This window comes from Lynx rufus, unplaced genomic scaffold (assembly GCF_022079265.1).
Source record: "Lynx rufus isolate CCGP_SWC_20201006 ecotype Redwood Valley unplaced genomic scaffold, mLynRuf1.p SCAF_1, whole genome shotgun sequence".
NCBI lineage: Eukaryota > Metazoa > Chordata > Mammalia > Carnivora > Felidae > Lynx > Lynx rufus.
The window spans coordinates 27,328,246-27,349,076 of record NW_025814823.1 but is presented as its reverse complement, the minus strand read 5'-3'; the positions used below and the strand labels follow the sequence as shown (position 1 = coordinate 27,349,076).

General features: G+C 44.2%; 1 protein-coding gene across 2 annotated transcripts in view; it reads right to left on the bottom strand.

Moving 5' to 3' along the window:
- Nucleotides 1–20,831, bottom strand: part of ENOX1 (ecto-NOX disulfide-thiol exchanger 1) — a 206,585-nt gene that overhangs the window by 93,368 nt on the left and 92,386 nt on the right. The gene's annotated exons all lie outside the window — the stretch shown is intronic.

Sequence of the window (20,831 nt, the reverse complement as noted above, 5' to 3'; positions counted from 1 at the left end):
ATTGCTCGCCCCCTCCTTATCAGGACGGTAGGCTGGCTCCATATGCTTCACCAGCAGATTAAAACCCTGCTTCCCTGCAAGGCCGTGACCCTCCCTCCCGAAACCGAAAACTCTCCATGTGTGGATTCGGATCTTACGTCTCCATCCTACCGAGAAACCGAGACCGTTAACAGAAACGGCAGAGACTGAAAACAGAAGAGTGGGTGGCACAAAGCAACACGGATGGTTTCCAGCTTCCCGGCTGGGGTCTCTCCCCTGATCCTAACCGCCGGCTAAGCACCCAGCACGTGAGAGACACCGGACCCGACGATTCGCACGGATTCATCACTTCATCCCCCCTCAGGCCTAGAATGTCGGTTAGGCTGCTCTTAATCCCATTCTTTACAGAGGACAAAAACGAGGCACAGAGAAGCTAGAGAACTTGTCTCGCCCCACAAAGGAAGTATCATAAACAGTCTTCAAACCTAGTCCTCAAGTCGCTGGGCTTTTTGCCCGTCCAGATGCGTTTAGTTCTCATCAGACCGTTTGAAACCCCTCGCGACTTCTCTCCCCCCCCCACTCTCCCACCAGTTGCCCACACTTTCTTCCCCCTCCCACAGAAAATGCATTCTCTACTCTTGTAAGCAAGAGAAAAGAGGAGAGATTTCAAAACGTATCAGAAACTTCTTCAAAGAAGTGACTTCCGGTTTGTAAGGGCATGACGTGAGGCCTATTGGCCAGCAGGTTCTCAGTACGTGCTCATTTCCACCCCCTCCCCCAACCAGTGCCAATCAGAGACCACTGGGGGGTCAGCCTCTTGGATGTTCTACCTTCACATTACAGTATGCAGATAATAGATCTTTACAGAAGTGCTCTGAGACCCCAGTGAATTCTCTCCTCAAATATCAAACCTCAAATTATGTTAATAATAGTTTTATAGTTGAGTGGTTTATAGTATTCTGCTTTGCAAAATGATTATGTATAGTACACATGGAAATACTAATCAAATAGAACATGCAATTAACCAGAAAATTCCCTACCTCAAACCATTAGGGATCAATTAGTCAACACGCAGTTACTGCATACATACTCTGTGCCCAGGCCTGCCTGGGCATCCTGGATCACAGAAGGAGGAGCCATAATATGCCTTCTCTCAGGCAGCTTAGAAGATCAGAGAAACTGATACATTTGAAAAGAAACAAATACGTTCAAGGGAAGTGAGAACAGCCTGACCGCTGGCATATAGTAGGCATTTGATAAATGCTCATTGAATGAACAAATAAATGAGCAACTTAGTGTCGAGGGAATTCATCCTGTTGGGGCTCAGAGAAGAGAAAGGAAGATGCGGACCAGAATGATAAAAGAGGGCCTGGAAGGCTCAAGAACTGGGGAAGGATGTCTGAGTCTGGACAGGGCAAGAGCATAAGCAAAAGTTCAGGGAAGAGAATTTAAGGGAGACCACTTGGGGCAGGAAGGAGGGAAGCTTGACCAAAAAGGCACATGTCGGTCTGGAGGCAGTGAGGGAAAGGCGGGCTGTGTCACAGGATGAGAGGGGATGGAACTCAGAAGTCAGGCTAGAGAGTGAGATTCAGTGGGGCAGCTGATGGAGAACCATGCCAGGTGCCCGGGCAGCGGAAGGACACAACGGAATTGGTGATTTAGTAAGATTAGTTTGGCACTGGTGCGTGGAATGAACTAGAGGCTGCAGGGAATGAATGAAGGAAATTTTATTTGGTGTCTATGTGTGTGCAAAACCAAGGAGCAGTCAATTTTACAGTTTCCGGGGACTTACTCATAAAATCGGAAACGACCCAGGGTGTAGCCAGGAGCATGAGCTAGTGTTTTCTAACATCACACTGCCCAACTCCAGATCTTGTCCACACCCCATGACACCAACTCCTGACAACTCAGTTTACCAATCCACAAGGAAATGGTTATGAGGCATCATTTGAGAGGGATGCTGTAATAGGGCAAAATTACAGAAAATGCAAATGATGAAAAAAATGTTGGCACCACATAAGCACATTACTACATTTAGTAGCATTCAAAGACACTTAAGTCATTTCCTTAGGAAGCTCTATTTGGCCCTTTTTCAATTTAGAGTGGCATTTTTATTATCATAACTGATAGCAGGTGTTTGTGAAGAAATCGATTAGTATGCAGGGATGGAAATTACATTTTCCAAATGAATTGCATAGTCTGCAAGATACGCTGAAATCTGTGTAGCAAAATGCAAGCAGTTATAAAGCATGTGCCAGCAACATTATTTAAATAAATTATCTGAACATAAATACATATAGGAGAGTGCACCATCCATTATTTCGCGGGCTCTCTTAGAAGCCTGTGTAACGGCAGTGCTGACAGTTATTCTTGGCTGAGCCGAGTGGCCACTATTCTTGCCAAGGAAGAGACAATGCTGTTTGCATTTCTGGAATAGGAATGTGATATCATTATATACATATACATATACATATACATATACATATACATATACATATACATATATATACATATATATATGTATATATATATATGTATATATATATATATATATATAATTTTTTTTAAAAAGCAGCTGTAACTCTCCTCCCTCCACCCCAAATCAATACCATAGCCAATCCCATCAATGTTTTTATAACTGAGGCATATAACTAATTTACATTCCTGATTAAATGATTTCAAGCTTGATAGTTGCAAAAAAAAAAAAGGTTACTCATGTGGCAGCAAAGTGGTTATTTCTACAGGGTGAGAAATTGTATATTGACTCCACTTAACTTCAGGCCACCTGTTTGTAAACATTGTTAAGTGTCATGGGCAGCCCTGAATGCACCCCTCACATGAGGCTTCTGGGAACATTATGTTCCTTGAGCCCGGAAAGAAACAAAGTCCTGATAATTCCTAGCGTAATATCATTTTTTCAGGATATTAAAAATTCAGAAACTTGACCAAGTTCCATTCTTTCATTTCTCTCCCTTTGTCTTTACTCTTTAGCTCTTTCCAGGACACTGTATTAAATGAAACAGTCTTGAAAAATGTGTAATCAAGCTTCCATGATAAAATTTACCCTTGAGAGACTGCATAACAAATTCACTATTCAAATAAGCGTAAGGATTAAAAATAACCTACAGTGTGTGTCTTTTTGTAAGATTCCCTGAGGAGTGTACTATGTTCCGATAAATGGAATATTTAGCTAAGAGCCACCACCTGTGGATTACCCATTTGCAATAATTAACACAAAAAGAATACAATGAGCCTTCAAATGTAAACTACTCTTCTGAATCCAATGAAATCTTCCTTTGGTGATTCTAGTGGCACCTGAATCCAGTGGTGCCTCTGGATTAGCAGTAATTCACTCACAACCAGCCAGATTATTGAGAAGATCGGGCATCCAAAGGGGAAGGGCAGTGCAGTTGTTCCGACCCTAGAAAAATTGTTCCCGCGATTTTCTGATTGGATCAAAAATGAAACAGCAGCAGAAGAAAAACTTTGCCAACCAAGATTAAATTACATTTCAAAAATTAGCACTAGACTACTAAAATTACCAAAGTGACGTCAGTGTAGGAAAATTGATCCAAAGATTAAATTGTACCGCTGAAAAGGAGGTTTAAAGGGATTACAGCAGCTTGCTTTACCCTTTACGAGATTCCATACAAACCATTATCCTTTATATTAATTATGGCCAAAGTGACCTCTTCCTGTCTCCTGTATTACTTACTGTGTTTCCATGGGAACAGAGAGTGGCAGGCTTAACTTCTTTAAGTAAATAATCTGGGGAAAGCCTTGAAATCTCTCTCTTACCAGCCGGAGCCGGCCTCAGAGAAATAATTAGCCCTATATGAAGAATGTAAGTTATTTTGGGTTATGTCCCAGTAAGCTGACGGTATGTTAATATCTTTTTTCCTGCTCAGGCAAGATGTAACTAAATTAATAAAACACTTTAACATATTATTCCTAACAATATCTGGATGTCTCAAGAACTGTTCATCTTTGTGTCTTTGGGGAACTCCGCGTTTAACATTCTCCCTCCGCTCTGCCAGATGCAGACGTGGAATGCCAGGAGAGGGCTGCTGAACTGTGTGTTTCTTTCCCCCACACAAGAAGCCCTTCTCAAGGATTCATCAGCTGCTGCCCAGACGGGCGGCTGTGCTGACAGAGTCAGAACACGGGATGATATGGAGAGGTCCAAGGCCTGGAAGACACCCCCACGATATCGGTCACCTTCCAGCCCCCCTGGGCTAGTGACTTAGCTACTGGCCAGGCCCCATCTGCCTCTCCCCAAGCCTCTCCTTGCAGGCTGCCTGGCTGGGGGGGGGGGGTTTGCCCTTCTGTGGCAGAGACAGCATGCGATGCACCCAAACTCATGCTTTTCTTTGCTCAGTGCAGCGTTGCTCCTGACAGGTGACTGTCCCAGAGGCTGGTGCTTACCAGCGGGGCATGAGGGAGCGAGGGGTGTCTTCTGAATAATGTCTCTTCCCGCTGCTGGAATGGGCCTGGGTCTCTGACTCACCACACACAGGAAAGGTGCCCGGAGACCGACAGTGTCTGCTTAGGGACTCTTCTGTGCTCAAGAATAAACTTTTCGAGGGCGCCCGGGTGGTCAGTCGGTTAAGCGTCCGACTCTCGATCTCAGCTCAGGTCACGATCTCACGGTTTGTAAGTTCAAGCCCCACGTCGGGCTCTGTGCTGATGGTGTGGAGCCTGCTAGGGATTCTCTCTTTCCCTCTCTCCCTGCTTCCCCTCCACGTATGCATGCGCGCTCTCTCAAGGTAAACAAATACATACAAAAATGAAAAAAAAAGGATAAGCTTTTTCTTGTCGCTGGAAGCCCCTGAAAATGTGGGCCTTATTTATAAACTAGCTGGTGTTCCTGTAAACCAGTATTTCCCCCAGTAACGGCCTCCGTCCAGGTTCTCAGGTGGCGGTGGTGCTGACGGGGCCGTGAGCATGCTCTGAGAAATGCTGCTTAGACCATCGCTCGTTCTGTCACCTGGTTCCTGAATTGGAGCTACAGTTGGCTTGTTTGGACAAATCCTTCTGGAGGAAGCTCCATGCCCTGCACCTTTGAGGGCAGTCCTGCCCCGGCCACATCCCAATGCCCTGAGCGCCTCCTTTCGGAGTGAGGGCGAGAGTTCACCCTTCCCCATTTCACCCAAATAAAAACCAGCAATAGGAATAGTGGTGGTAACAGCTAACAATTTCTAACATGCCAGGCACCGTGTGAGGCACGTGACTTGCACAATCTCCTTGCAGTGTCCAAAAACACGATATAGTGAGTATGATCGCAGCTTGTATTCTACAGGTGATGGAGCTGGGTTTGAGAGACGCAGGGGTTGGAGGCGCAGGCTTTCCACCCAGTTTACCTCCCGTCCTCGACATAATGCCATTGGGGTAGCCTGGGCGCAGGTAAGTGCTGCAGCCGGAGAGGGAAGGAACCAAGGACACCACGAGAGTGGCAAATTTGTTGCTAAAACAGAAAACGGCTTCCACTTGTGGCACTGTTTGGGGAGCGTTCTGCTTGAGGCCCTATTTTAACACAGACACACAAGTCTCTTCTGCAGGAGAATCTTGGGAATGATCCATAGGGAAGGACCCGTCTGGCCCCCTTTGGACAGTCTTGACGCCTGACTCAGACCACTTAGGGATCCTCCTTCTGCCCCCCGTGTCTCTCTCCTCTGAAATGGCCACACTGATAGTCACGAACTGCCGAACTCCTGAGCCACAGTTGGTTAATAAGGCTCCATTGGGACAGCTGTGTCCAGGGATGCCTGGGTGGCTCAGTTGGTTTTTGGGTGTCTGACTTCAGCTCAGGTCGTGATCTCACGGTCTGTGAGTTCGAGCCCCGCGTCGGGCTCTGTGCTGACAGCTGGGAGCCTGGAGCCTGCTTTGGATTCTGTGTCTCCCTCTCTCTCTGCCCCTCCTCCACTCACACTCTGCCTCACTCTCAAGAATAAATAAACATTAAAAAATATATGTATTTATTTAAAAATAATATATAAATATATAAATATATATTATATATAATATATAAATATACATTATATATAATATATAAATATATATTATACAATATAAATATATATTATATATAAATGTATTATAAATATAATATATATTATAATATATATTTATAAAATATATATATAAAATATATATACTTATATTTATATATATTTATTATATATATAAATATATATATTTATTATATATATTTATATATAATGTAAATATAAAAAATATATAATATATTATATATATTATATATTATTATATATTATTATATATATTTATATATATATAAATTAAATATATTAATAATATAAATATATTAAATATATATTAAATATATTTATATTATATATATATATTATATATATATATAAGATATATATGCCTCCCCCTCCCCCAACCCTCTGACCTCACCTGTGTGGTTGCTCTGTCATGTGCCTTCAGTTACAGTAAAGGCAATGGAAAAACCTCTCTTCCCACCGAGTCCCATCCCCAAGATGTCCTCTGAACAGGCCAAGGAAAGCCCAAGACAAGACCCGGGCCTGCCCTCAGTTGACCAGGGGAAGGAAGGCCTGGGGTCCTTGGGCTGCTGCCATGTCGGTGCCTCCCAGTGTCCAGACACAGAGCTGAAGGGCATCTTGGCCCCGCTGCCCGGCCAGGCTCCTGCTAGACAGCCTCCTACGGTCCCAACAAACTGTAATCGATCTGTTTCTCAGTCACACCTGTATCACCGCGGAAGCAGCAATCTTCCTCAAATTGCTCACGGAAATTCCTTCTGCTACATTTTTGCAGGATTATTATTATTACAACTTAGCATTGACATAACATTTTATATTTGCAGTGTGCATTATAGCCTGCACATTAGCTATTATTAGGGAGAGCTAAACAGAAGCACAATGCGGTGTCTATTTCCATCTTTGTGTGAGGCCGGTGGAATAAGGGTAATTTGGAGAGTGCAGGTAAGCTAGATCCTGTTATTATAATGGCTTAAATGCGAGTCTGGAGGCACAACCCACAGCTGGCGACTCAGGAAAAAACCCCCGTCTGTCTCCCCTTCCACACAGCTCATCCTCACCAAGGGGTCTGCGCCCCGGAGCAGTGGCCACAAGGTGCTGCGGGGTGCAGACACCACGGAGAATTCACATCATGCCTTCCTGCTTTGCCACCGACCTTATTCTCCTCTGACGCCGCCCCCAGCTGCCCGCATCGTCCCCAGGGCAAAATGAGCGGAGAGGCTTGCCCACTCCTTTCAACAGCAGGATAAGCCTGAAATTTAAAGTACTGTTGAAGGATGCTGGGTGGGGGTGAGGGACGCCTTTCGAGGCCTCAGGCGAGCACAGATCAAGACCCAGCAGTCTCCGGGAGAAGGTGGCCAGGCTGCCAGGGCAGGATGAGGGGGAAGGAGGGGAGAGGGGGTTGGGTTGTTGGAGCCCCAAACCCAGGCAGCAGGGCTACCGAGAGGGGCATTTCTCCCCTCAACTCCAGCTCTCCCCCCCGCCCCCCTTTACTTTTTTTGATCAGATGTCAGTTTTCTTTTTCATTTTCAATGTTGACCTCCAAGATTCAGGACTACCTCTTTTCTACCTTCTGAAGGCTTTAGAGATTCCTTTTCGGAGCAGTCAGACTCAGACCAAGATAAATCTCACAAGGACACAGGTTTCGGGGGCGTGGGAACGCCTCCCCCGGCCGTGGCCGCCACCCTCGCACGCAGAGCTCTGCACCACTGGCTTTTAGCTCTGGGCCGCTGCACCCTACGTAGCGGTTGGTCTTGTCCAACCAGAGAAGCCTGAAACACAACCTCTCCCCTGAAGGAATTCCTCCTCTCATTTCTCATTTCCTCACCTGCCTGCGGCGTAAGGACCTCACCTCCTTCCCCCATTAACTTGCGGATTCCTTGGTCATTTCTCATTTTCTTCAAGACACCTTCCCCTCAAGAAGTGGGGATTTCCTGCTCCTACTAACACCTCCCCAGACACACACACACACACACACACACACACACACACACACACACACACTCTTGAACTGGTGGTTTCCACCACATAAAACACATCCACACTCAGAAATGTGAAGAGAAGCTCAGCCCGAACCTCAACATTCTCAGATGTAGGCACCATCTTTTGCAAGGAATAGCAACTTTTCCCACAGTTTTTTTTTTTTTTTTTTTTTTTAATCTTAGCACATCACATACTTGGGGCAACAAAGAGGAGTTGCACAGAAAACCCTTTTCTCCCCTCAGTTTTTGTGCTTTATATAAACGTTAACTATCCAGTCTAAGAGAGAACCAAGACTTTGCTCTCAAGTTTTTTTTGGGGGGGGTGGGGGAGTGGGGGGGGAAGTGGTGGGTGGGGACTGTGCTTGGGCTGCCCGTGAAGTCTCATCCTCTCCACTCTCCTGGTCACCAGTGTGGAGACTGATTGATGTGCACGTATTTGTGCCTGACATTAGGGCAGAAAGAATTCCTGTCGTCTCTAAGTACGTAACCACAGCAAAATGACACTGGTATGAATAACTGAGGCCAGTATTCCTCCAAGTTTCCTCCACCCGCAGCCCTCATTTGTTCCACTTTGGTATCTTAAATGGGAATTCTTGGAGCCATCCCATCCCAGACCCTCTGAATCTGAGGGTCTGGAATGGGGTCTGAGGATGTGCCTTTCAACAACCATCCAGGGTGGGCTGAATGCATGCCAAAGTTTTAGAACTGCTTCCCTGGCCTGTAGGGACCGGATCCCCATTCGTTCGTAACTTTCTTCCAGTCTTATATTTCTTTCGTCATTTTTTTTTTGACACCTGCTTTCTCTCAGCCTTTTCTAGCCGCTTTTCTGTTCTTAAAAGGACCTTCTCATCTCCAGCTTTTACCCTCCAACATGGCCGCCGAGGCCTCTCCGCCATCTGCCTTGCCTTCTCGCATTTCATCAATCTATCCACCTGTTCCTCTCTGAACGCTACTTACTGCCTCTCCCGTGATGATATTGTGACTGAATGCTTTCATAAATCTTCCAGGCAGTGTCTCCAAAACACATTTTTCTGATCTACTGGATGTTGTTGCGTATTAGTTTTCTTTGCAGCCATATTTCTGGAGAAAGTGCCTGCTGCAGCAGGTCCGTGGCTTGCGCCCCGGAGAGGCCCAGCCCAACCTCTGTGCCCCGTGGGAACTAACGACCCTTGGCCAGGGGTCCTGACACCAGCTTTGTACTGAGGAGAGGGGGCCCATCCCTGCTTGTCTCTAACCACTGATGGATGAGAAAACAGTTCCTGGCTATTCTCCTAGAGTCTGAGAAAAGCAGAGACTCTGTACTTGGCCTTCCCCACGTTTTTCTGCATCAGACTACCCTCATTTTTTTTTCTTTCCTCCCAAACAACCCTTTTCCGATTATCCAGAGGATGCTTCACATGTTCCTCACGCAGCTATGACGGGGGGGGGGGTGGTTCTCCACCTGTGTCATACATGCCATACTTAAACCAATAAACTAGCTCCCTTTCATTTCTTCTTTCTCTGGTCCTTGGTGATTTGCCATGTCAGTCACTTCCTTTCCCCTAAACATTTTTATCTTTTACTTCATTTTCTTACCTTAAAATTTGTTATGCTCATTTATTGTTTGAGAGAGAGAGAGAGCGAGAGAGCGAGCAAGCCAGGGAGGGGCAGAGAGAGGGACGGAAAGAAATCCCAAGCAGGCTCCGCGCTGTCAGCCCAGAGCCCGACTTGGGGTTCAAACTCACAAACTGTGAGATCATGGCCAGAGCTGAAACCGAGTGTCGGACACTTAACCAACAGAGCTGCCCCGGTGCCCCACCTTTTACTTCATGTTCATTTTCTTCTCATCCTTTATTACCTTACCTCAACCTGTTTCTTCGCCCCGTTCTTTCTACCTATTATTGACGGACATCAGGCCCCATGTCATGTACCAGTGGTTTTCAAGCCTTTGTGCGGCAGAAATACCTGAGGACTATTTTATAACTCACGTGAGTGGGCATTAACTCCCAGCCGTTGCCAGGAAAGCTTCCCAGCTCTTTCTCACGCGGAGCCAGGGCTGTGAATCACTCATCTACGCCTTCTGTCACTGCTCACCGGTATCAGTCTTCCACGTTGCCATAGTACCAGGTATTTGCAAAGGGCCGTGGAGCCCCTTCCTTGGTCATTTCTTACAACCTCAAGTAAACTCTCTTAGGATGAGCCTCACGTTACTAGCGAGAAGGCTGGGGCTTGGAAGAGACACATTGTTTGCCAAGCCACTCCAGAAACAAAACTCAGCTACTTCCAGAGGCCTCTAACTTCATCTGGCTCAAAGTTATTTCTTCATTATGTTCAGTGTCTCTAAATGCTTCCAGGAATACCGGTTCTCACTCATCTATCCACTCCCTTAGAGCCTTTCTAATGATTTTGCCACCCAAAGGACCCCCCTCATCAAATGAGTGTCAGGGTGAACTTGGCCTTCCTTAGGCCCAGAGAATAGGAAGGAAGGAAGTGTGGAAGGAAGCCTTCCAAAACCGTATTTTCAGAACCCTTGATTTCCCCTCCCTTAAGATGGCTCTAGTTCACATTCTTCAACGGGACACATCTTCTCATTACTGCTTTCACCCCCAGAGCTTGAGTGCTACAAAAGCCTGCTTCAACAAACCCCACATTCATCTTCCCCGAGTCCTTGGGCAGGGAAAAGTGCACGGATTTTAAAAACTGTCTAGATGGCTAAATTATAGCAATTTTTCTCTGGGAGAGAGTTGTTCAGATATTAAAACCTTCTATGTACTGAGTGTGATAATCTTTCTCACATTCCCACAAAAAAAAAAAAGAGCAGTTTTTGCTTTGCTCATTAAAATGATTTGTTTTTGGTTTTTGATGAGTGTAATTTCTCAGGTAGCAATGTTTCATTCTTACTAGCAACTCCTTAAAAACCCTCTGCAAGTGCGGAAGCCCCAGTTAAGCACTATTAATCAAATGCTAAATGCTTTTAAACAGCTCTACCCCTTTTTTTCTAATTGAGAAAAAGAGCTGTTTGGGCAAGTTTATGGGGTGACCTTGATTGAATTAAAGAGGTCAGGGATGGAACAGACTTCAAACTCATATTCAATGATTTTAAAGAAATGACTTCCCTCCAATTAAGCAGGAATTAGCATGAAATATTTTGTTTCCGAAAGGTTAAAGGAATTCCTCTGAGAAACCAGCTCTCTTGTTGCCTGTTCTTTATTGAACACGAGAGAGAAGGCGCCACGGATAGTTTCAGAGAAAGTGCTTTGTTAACATGGTGCTGATGAGCTGGCATCGATTATAACATTCCTTAGAGTCACAAATGCTGTATCGAAGGGGCAAAAAGTCCAATTAAAGTTTTAATTTCTGTTTCAAAAGCCCAAAGACCCAACAACTTCCAATGACTAAGAAAAATCAAGTTACATTGTCCATCTGCGTTAATTTCAACCTAGTTCTAGGGGCAAAGTTTCACATATTACTTTATTTCTTTGCCGTTCCTCATTTCCGTTCCATCCCTAACCTTGCCATAGTCTCCAACCTTTTAATGGCCTGAAGGGACAGGTTCTTCTCCCTGCTCTAAATAGTAACACACGGAGTTTGTGATACCGAGTTATGGAAGCAGGATTGTCCAGAGGAAGGAGAGGGGACCAGACACGTCGGTGGAGGTTTGGGGACTACAGGGCATTGTTTTTGAGGAGCGTTAGTCCTGAGAAGAACACTGGCCGCGCTCTTTTACGTCCCTGCTCCTGCCAACTTCAGAGAGGCGTGGAGACACGGATTATACACAGGAGGGTGGCAGAGGGGGTACTACAGAGGGCAAGAAGGGACTTGAAGGGCACACTCCTCTTCTGAGATTTGGGGCAAGTTAGTAAACCTCCATTAGAGCTCAGGATCCTCATCTGAAAAACATGGTCAGTACTGGGAGGATTAAACAGATAATAGTTGTGGGGTTTTTGTTGTTGTTGTTGTTGTTTTTATTTTTTGGAGGGAGGGGGGTCCCAAACTGAAAAAAAAAAAGCCCTTCAACAAATAAGAAATTAGTTCTTCCTAGTTTTAATTTCCTATCCCTTCATTTCACAAACTCTTGTCCTTGTACCGTGCAACGCCACATGCTGGCCATTCAGAAAGGAAAAGATCTCAAACTAGTCTTTAAGGAACACATGGGGTGGAAGGTCCGCCCGTGTCATGTTTTTACTCTTCTTTGCTTGCAACAAAATACAGCCTTCTCCAGGGAGAAGATGGAGTTCAGATGCATAGATTTATACAACCTCTTTTCAGATAATCTCAGCTCCCACCGTTCCTTAGATCAGGGTGTACCTGCTCGCATGGGCTATAACTCCTGACGGTCCAGGGGGCCGTGAGCCAGTGCTATTCCAAGAAAGGAGAACTCTGATGATGTGCTGCTAGGATTCTTCACGGCACACAAGCAACGCTCTCAGATCAAAGACCGAGTCTCGATTAGTCTTACAAGACTCTGTGTGCTAATTTCTCTCCTTAATCTGGTACTTCGAGACAAGTGGTCTCATGGTCCCGTACACGGCATTAAGAATTCTGTGAATATTTGTTTTAACTTTATCACCGCTTTGTAGTATGACATTGCTTGGCACATTGCATGGTGGCAAAGAGCTAAGGACAGAGAAATGGATAACTTTAGGGTGCTCGGGTCACATAAACTATCCTAGAAAAGCGTGGGATGGCAGGTGGAGACAATTCCTGAGAAACGGACTGGTAAATCACTAAAAGAAGAGTAACCTACCTCTACAAGATTTGCCAAATACGTGTTGTCACTGAAGTTGTGTCTGAACGCTTGTAATTACAAAAACCCGAAACTTGCAGAATTTATCTGACATTCCAACTAATTACTGTTAGGGGGGAAACGACAACAACAACAACAACAACAACAACAACAACACATTTTTCTCATTAAATTAAAACATGGGATGGGCAGGGAGAGGGCATAATACTTGTAAGATCTCTCCTGGGTCAAAACTTCCCTGAGTCTGTGCATCTCGATAGGATTGGTATTATCGTAGATGCTGTCCCTCTGATCTTTAAGACTTATTGAGAGGTACATCTCGTAAAAAAAAAAAAAAAGCCCAGGAACAATGAAACAGGGACAGCACTACAATAAGTCCTGAAATTAGATGGTCAATAAGCTGGTGATCTTCTCATATGCTCTCCCAGACCCTAGGGATGCAAAGGAAATATGGGATGAGATGGGAAATAAAAGGGCTAATATTGTGGTTCAGATCATTCCAGACCGACCGTCAAGTCTGTGCCTGTGTTTTGAGAAGTACCTTGATTTTTCTCTTTACTTTTCTGGAGAGCTGGGGAGTGGAAAACACGAGTTGTGACAGGGTGTAGGGTTTGCCAAAGGAAATGCATGATGGCACGGCTCTTTCCCCGTGCACTTTACCTCTTCAAAGCATTTCTTCTTCTTGCCTAAAGCCATGGAACAGATTGCTTTTGAGGAAATAAATATCACTCAACTAGAAAAGAGACTGTGCCAATTTCCTGAGTATTTTTAAAAACTGGCATTTCTGTTGGAATGGGCCTAAAAACAGTTTGCTGGATACACTGCCGATGTTGAAGTCAACCTCTTTCTAGTCAAAAATACAGAAAACAATGGGGAGACTAAACACGAGCCCCAGTCAGCTTTGTCTGGATTAACATTTTAAGGTAATACACTCTCCAGTCTACCTTTGCCTCCAAATGGCATCATGGCACCACGCACGTCACAGGCTTTCAAAATCCTTGGTTGATTTTATTTGGTTACAGCCTCTTATGAAGCCACTTAAAGCATTTGGGGGGAGATTCTGGAGCTTTTCTCCCATCAAATTTAGTGGTGCCTTGTGAAGGTCATTAACCAGGCAAGAAGGAAAGTAGCACTGAGCTCTAGACTGTCCACTTGCTATCTTGGGGAACTAACATAACTTCTCAACATGTGACTGCATCTTCCTGTCTGTGAAAACAGAAAGTGGTTGTGCAAGATGATTTCTAAGGGTCTCTTCCACATCTGAAGAGACTCATCATTGCCATTCCCGGCGGGTAAGAATTCAACAGCAGAATTCAAAAGCAGAATTCAACAGAATTCAACAGCACATGTCTGCCCGGTTTAGAACTTGAATTATTTCTTGACTCTTAATCTAAGAGCTATACAAATATGATCAGTCCTTGAAACAGGAAATTGTAAGACAATGGGGTCTGGAAATTAAATGTGGAAATTCCCTGATGTAAAGCAAAAGGAGGCAACTCAATAAATTTCCATTATCTGACACTGGTTACTACTTTTAATTTTCTTGTTTGACTGGAAATGGCTAGGTATTCCCCAATCAATGTGAATTTTATCACACGTTCTCCGAGGTAATTTAAAAATTAATACTTACTACTTATTAGTTTCATTATTAAAATAATACATGTATATACTGTGGAAATTTCTGAGATGCAAAGAGAAGAAAACAAAAATCACCTATAATCACACCGCCCAGAAATAATCGCTGAATATTTTGACCCATATCCTTACATATTTTCCCTAACATACAAATTATGAATGGAACACATATACAAACCACATGATCTGTACATTGATTTGTAACTGATTTTATCACTTAGCAATACACTGAGAATCTCTCGTGCCATTATATAGTCTTCCAGAATATGATCTTTCTCAAGGCTGTTTATGGATATATAATTAATTAACCAATATCCCAGTGTTAGATATTTACATGTTTCTAAAGTGATTCGATAACTGAAAATTTAGGTAACTGCATTAAGTGTCAACGGCCCATTTGCCTTAAGTGGAAAGCAAGGGCCTCTGGGACACAGCGAGCGGCTCTGGAAGTCATGGTGGGCTCATTAAGAACCTGCAACACCCTACCCGAAGCACTATGATGAATACACTCTGTCTTGCCACTTCTGCTCTAGAAATGATTCTCCCTACTTCTCTGCTACTGACGGGGAGTCTAAAACAAAGTTCCCTTTTCCTAGCCTCTTCCCAGAAGGCTTCACACACTGTGTCCTGAAAACTGGGGGGAAGAGTGGCTGAGCCCTTAGTCCCTCTCTGGTGTCAAGGACGTTCACCCAAATAAAAGAGTTTCTAAGCCACTTGGACATGGGAGAGCTCACTATAATAATAATTTTCAAACTTGCTATAAACTTCAAAGTCCAGGGATTCTAAGTGTAAGCATCATATCACGCAGGGGGAATTTCCAAGACAGGAAGAAAGTAATTACTTCTTTCAATTACTTTTTTCAGTAGCTATGTGGCACTCCGCTGTGCACGGATACCCGGAATTCTATAGGACTTTGTCTTGTCCTCACTTATCTTATTTATACAGTAGTCTTAGTATCGTCAGTTCTCTGATTAGTGAAGCTTATGGGCGACAGTGTTAGCAGTCAAGGTACAATAACTGTGTCACCAACTGTGTTTTGATGAACAAAGCAGAATGAACACACGGAAGAATTAGGACAATGATGTTCATAAACAGTACATCAGTGCTAAGAAGTTGGTAATAGCATATGTTTTAATATAGTCTGGTATTGATTCTTTTGGCCAATGTCCCACCTTAACAGTGTTATAGTCACATTTTAAGATTTTAGATGGAGAGGTACAGAAGAAAATCAATAGATACTATCTTTCCACTACCAACCAGCCACATATCTATAGCCTCTCTGCCATACTCACATTTAAGAGATCTAAAAGATGCTTTGGGGACGGCTGGTCCAGTTATCAGGCTTCTAATAACCTCAGGAATCCACTCTGACTACCTCAAAGATTATAGCTTCAACTCCCAGCGATTCACGAAAAAAGAGCCTATGATCCAGAAGAGATACATGCTCATTTTCTATTTTTCTATCTCATTAACATATAAAAAGGAAGCTTAAAAAAACACTCACTTGTTACACAAGAACTGTCTGAAAACAAAATCATACAGAATTATTGTTTCTGAACCCTAAAAACATATAGCAAAGTGCTTATGTAGTTAAGCTGTGGAGAAGAAAAAAGATTAGAAGTGAAACGATCTTTTGTAGTATTAAAACCAACAGTTTTCTTCTTTCCTTATTCTTAATCAATAGATTTTCCAAAATGACCAAGCATTATCTTTATATGAAAAACAGCTTTTATTTTTAAAACGTGACATGCTGCTGGAGGGCAATGAGCTGATCTACTAAAAGTATTTTCTATAAGCACCAACTAGAATCACTCGATTCTAACTGACACTTGACAAAAGTCAGTGTCGAAGAGGATAATCCTTATTTCATAATCAGAAACTCCTACTTATTATTTACAAGCGAAAAGGAACAATTAGGAATAAACACTACTAAGGAATTCTTCCTTATGTTTAGGAAAGAAAAACAAAACTTATAAACTTACCCAGATCCTGTCATCTAAACTCCCTCAAAAATATTCTGATTTTTTCCAGAAGTTGTGCAAACCACACTTAAATCCCAACAACACTGTGTTAATTTTGCTCAAATGCAAGCTGAAAACATATTTTAACATCCTGTCAGAATGAGATACTAAGAGTGTCGATAAAATGACACTAAAATAAATGTAAATTTAGACTGCGGTTACAAGTGGCTGCCTGAGTCTGGGAAGATGTCAGGTTGCTATAGTATTTTCCATAGCAACTTTGCGTCTTATTACATAAATATTCCCTCAGTGTCCTTACAGCCTACTAAGAAAACTGGATTAAATCTACTCTCCTACGTAATGATCCTGCCTCAAACCTTATCAGAATGAAATGCCCAGAAAACATAATAAACCGTAGTCTAGACCATGGCGCTGTGGCAGGTGCGAGGGGTCAGGGGACCACGGGCTGTGCGTGAGTAGCTGTGCTGTGACCTCATCCCGTGCACGGGCCACTTGTCTACGCTCTTCTCGGGTCAAGGTCTCTGCAGTTCTCCCTTTCTGAGGATGGGCTGTTAACTTCCTCCCTTTTCTCCTCTGATGTCACCAAGCCCCCGGGGCCTCCCGTCACTAGGCAAGAAGCTAGGGTTTCACAGAGCCTCAGCCTGTTCGGCAAAAGCAGCTGGGACCCTGTGCTGGGCTGTCACAGCAGGAAACCCGCTCCAAGCCAGTGTTGACCAGGAATACAAACTGTTTGAGATCCTCAGCGAGGGCTCAACTGGGTTTTGTGGGGGGTGCAGCACAGTTGCAGGGTTAGAGTATCTGACAAAATCTGCGGTCCCCTAGACACAACGCAATTTCAGCAGAACCAATCAATTTTTACACTAAATGCACGATTATGGAGAATGTGTGCATATGTGAGAGAGATGTCAGGAATACGGCATTATCAGGTACTACACAAAAATAAGATTAATAAGGGGCTAAGCTTAAAAAGAGCTGAGGCTCCAAATGTTACTTTGTAGGACAGATAAACACAGTCTGGTTGGATCAGAGTGCTTCCATGACAAAGGAATCCTATGCTAGAGGATCAATTTAATAGCATCCGTCTCTTGCATTTAAAAGGTAAGGCAATTTACAAAAATAATTATTTCTACGCTTTTTAAAACCATGTCCTTTATGAAAGGGAAGCTGTAAGCGCACACGAGATGAGGGAACTGAAAATTCTACCTGAAATAAGCATTGGCTTGACTTCCTTTGGTAAGATTAGCAAGATTTGAAAAAGGTCGGGGTGGGAGGGTAGCAAAAGCCTTGGCTCCTTGAGAATGAAGCTCTATTTGCAGAGTTCAGAAATGAAGCAGCCTGCTCAGCCCACATCAGAAGGTGCATTTCATCATCTTTCAGCCATATTAGGTTTAATTAATCACATTTCTTTGTTTGGCACTTGGATTCCCAGAAGACATTCTTCTGTGGATGAAAACAAGACGCTCGTCTTCAATTCAGTGGTCGTGGATGGACACACACCGCCACTGTTTCTCCTTCGGGTTGTCATCACATGTGAACACAAAAGTCTGCGAACACATTGTCCTTCCTTGCTTCCTCTCACCACTGGTGCACCTGCCTTGGGGGTCTGCTGGTGCAGGGATCTCGGCGTGGCTGTGGCCTCACTAGGTCAGTTCACTTTTCACCTCTGAGTGCTCTCGTCCCTCTGCGGAGTTCTGAGCAACTCCTGAGTGAGCCTGCTTAGATCACATGCAGTGTTTCCTAAAAGCTTCTACCAGCTGCCAGTGACGCGGCCCCCTTTGGCTGGCCCCCTGCAGGATCCTTCTCTGGAATCCTTCCTTCTGTGCCCAGGCTGGTGCTGGGGGGGTAGCACTAATCCTCTTCTCAGGCTTGTGACAAACTGTAATCTGTTGGGCATCCTAAATGCCTTTCAAAGGCACTCTCGTATAGGAATTAATCAGGAAAAACACGAAGGCAGTCCTGGTGTTCAAAGAGATCAAGGGAATAGCCAGAGAGAGCGCCTTCTTGTTGTTAATTTCTTTAACCTCAAGCTGCCAGCTACATATGAAACTATTCAGACACATTGAATACTGCTAGGTCCAACTGAATTTGATTGTGAGTCTCTAATTTGATTCAATTAGCTGAAAGATTTTCGGAATCCTTGCTGGATGTGTTATTGAAATTAAAAGAATAAATCTGTACCTACATGTGGAAAGTTTCCATGGCAAATTGACAACTAGAAAACACCTTTCGTAATTAAAAGAGTATTTGCTCCTATGAAGAGCTCAGAGATTAAATGAGGTGTAATTACAATCCAAGAACATTTGCTTGCGCATTATGAAATGTTTTAAGGGTTGTCTATTAAGGAAGGACATTTTAGTTTTATCCTTCTGAAATTTGTCTTCAATGTACAATCTACACTCATCAGATACTGGATGAGGTGCAAACACTGGATAGAGGTATTTATTTTGGTTTACATCAAATTTACGGCAATGGCTTTCGAACATGTTTGGCATTAGGCTTTTAGGCATTTAGCCACGGTACTTTTTAACTTAAAATGTATATTTCTTCTCTTCAAAAAGCAGCTCACACTCTTGAGGGCGGGGTAAACTGTGCCTAGCCCTCTCCATACTGCCCCCCCACCCCCACACCAGGTCCACAGTGTCTGGAGAAGAAGAAGGGCTTGACAAATATTTGTTGATAACTAGAATGATGCTGAGTGTCCACTCTCCGGGTCACGGCCTCTTCAGCACGTGGCACTGGATTTTGAACGCATCAAAGTTGTGAACATTTTGAGAAATGAATCATCCTCGTTTGAACAAGCTTCTTAAGGCTTTCCGTTTAAATTTAGAGCAAATGTTCTCAGGGTTACCACCTTCCCATCAACTTCCGGGACAAAGGCATCAAAAACAAAGACCAGAAGAGGGGGCATGTGCGATTGAAGTCAACACAATTCACTTACTTGGTGAAAGGCCCCGAGCCGGGTGCCCTAGGTGACGACGACAAGCGGAGGTCAGAGTTACTGAGCACTTACTATGTGCTCAACGCTGTCGGTTCGGTCGGGAGGGCTTTCCACGCACCGACTCCACAGTACTATGGCTAACTGAGTGCTGCCACACGAGGCCTTACGCTCTGGACAGATTTCCTCTTTTCTTCCCTTTGTTCCCTGTGCACTCCTGCCCCACCCTTACTGCCAACCTGGAGGAAGGAGGAGGAAGCAGCAGCAATAGATATGGCTTTTAAAGTGGGGCTTAATTCCAGTAAAAGGCAGACGATGCAGCAGTAAATTTGAATTTTTATCAGAAATCATCTTCACAGGCTTTGGAGCCGGATGCCAATCTTCTTGAATGAATGCTTCAATAAATCTGTCTTGATTTTCAAATTTATTAACAAAACTCATTTTCATTTTTATCAGCATCTTAGTTTTGCTCCAGCAGCTCTGTTTCCCCTTTAGGAGGTAACTGATAAGGAGGAACAGTGAACTGCCTGCCCAGCATTATATGGCAGTTACGGCAGGACTGGGGAACCCTGGCCAACGACACGTTGTAAGTTATTACAGGTGGTAAAAAGCAAAAGTACAATGAAATATTCTGCACAACCAGAAGAGCAGAGATATGCCAAAAACACGGATCTAGAAAAAAAAAATTAAACCCAAGATATAAGCCCAAACATAATAAATTGTATCCTTTCTAGAAACCAAGGAAAGTCAATTCTCTCCGTCTCCCCTTCAGAAATAAAATCTGTGCAGGTTGGCGTGGGCTCCAGGAGGAGGCAAGGAGCAGAGAGGTCCTGGTGCATCGGCCTCACGCAACCCGGCAGGTGAGCCTCTCCACGGTCCTCTTGGACAGGAGGAGGCTCCACGAAGGAAGCCCTCCTCTGGAATTTCCAAGAAGTCTTGGGTCACCCACCACCCAGGAGGTTGGAGGCAGAAGCTCCCTGTTTCGGCAGAAAGCAAAAGGGCAAGGGATTCTTTAAAGAATAGAAAGATTTACTGCTAGGTCAGCCCTTAGCAACTTCCACCAGTGAATCGAGCCTTCTGAGACACCTGCTCCTGGGTGACTGACAGATGCAAATTTGCACCTGCAATGAATGCAGAGGGTCTCGGATGACACCGCTGAAAGGTGTGTTTTCCTGCGGCTCCTGGGCCTAGATCCCTCCCCTCCCAGCAGCAGTTTGCAGGGATCCTGTCTGAAGCTTGGTCAAAAGACCAGATGGGAATTCTTGCCGTCAGGCTGTGTCCCTGAATATGCTGGGCTGAAAGGAAAACAGCTGCTAGCCTTTTGGCAGGATCTGCGGGGCCCCGAGGAATAAAAAAGGTTAGTTGCTTTCCTTTTCCTCTAATCAGTCCTGCGCTTTCCCCATAAACCACACGCCGCGTCCGCTGGTCCATCTCATTCTGAAAAGCACGAAAAAGACTTTGAACTCCTGGGGACCTGGCATCTGAACTCCCGTTTTTCCATCTCTCCCACCAGCACTCGTATAGATCATGCTCTGTGCTGTGTGCATCCATTGCGCTGGCCAAGGAAAAGCC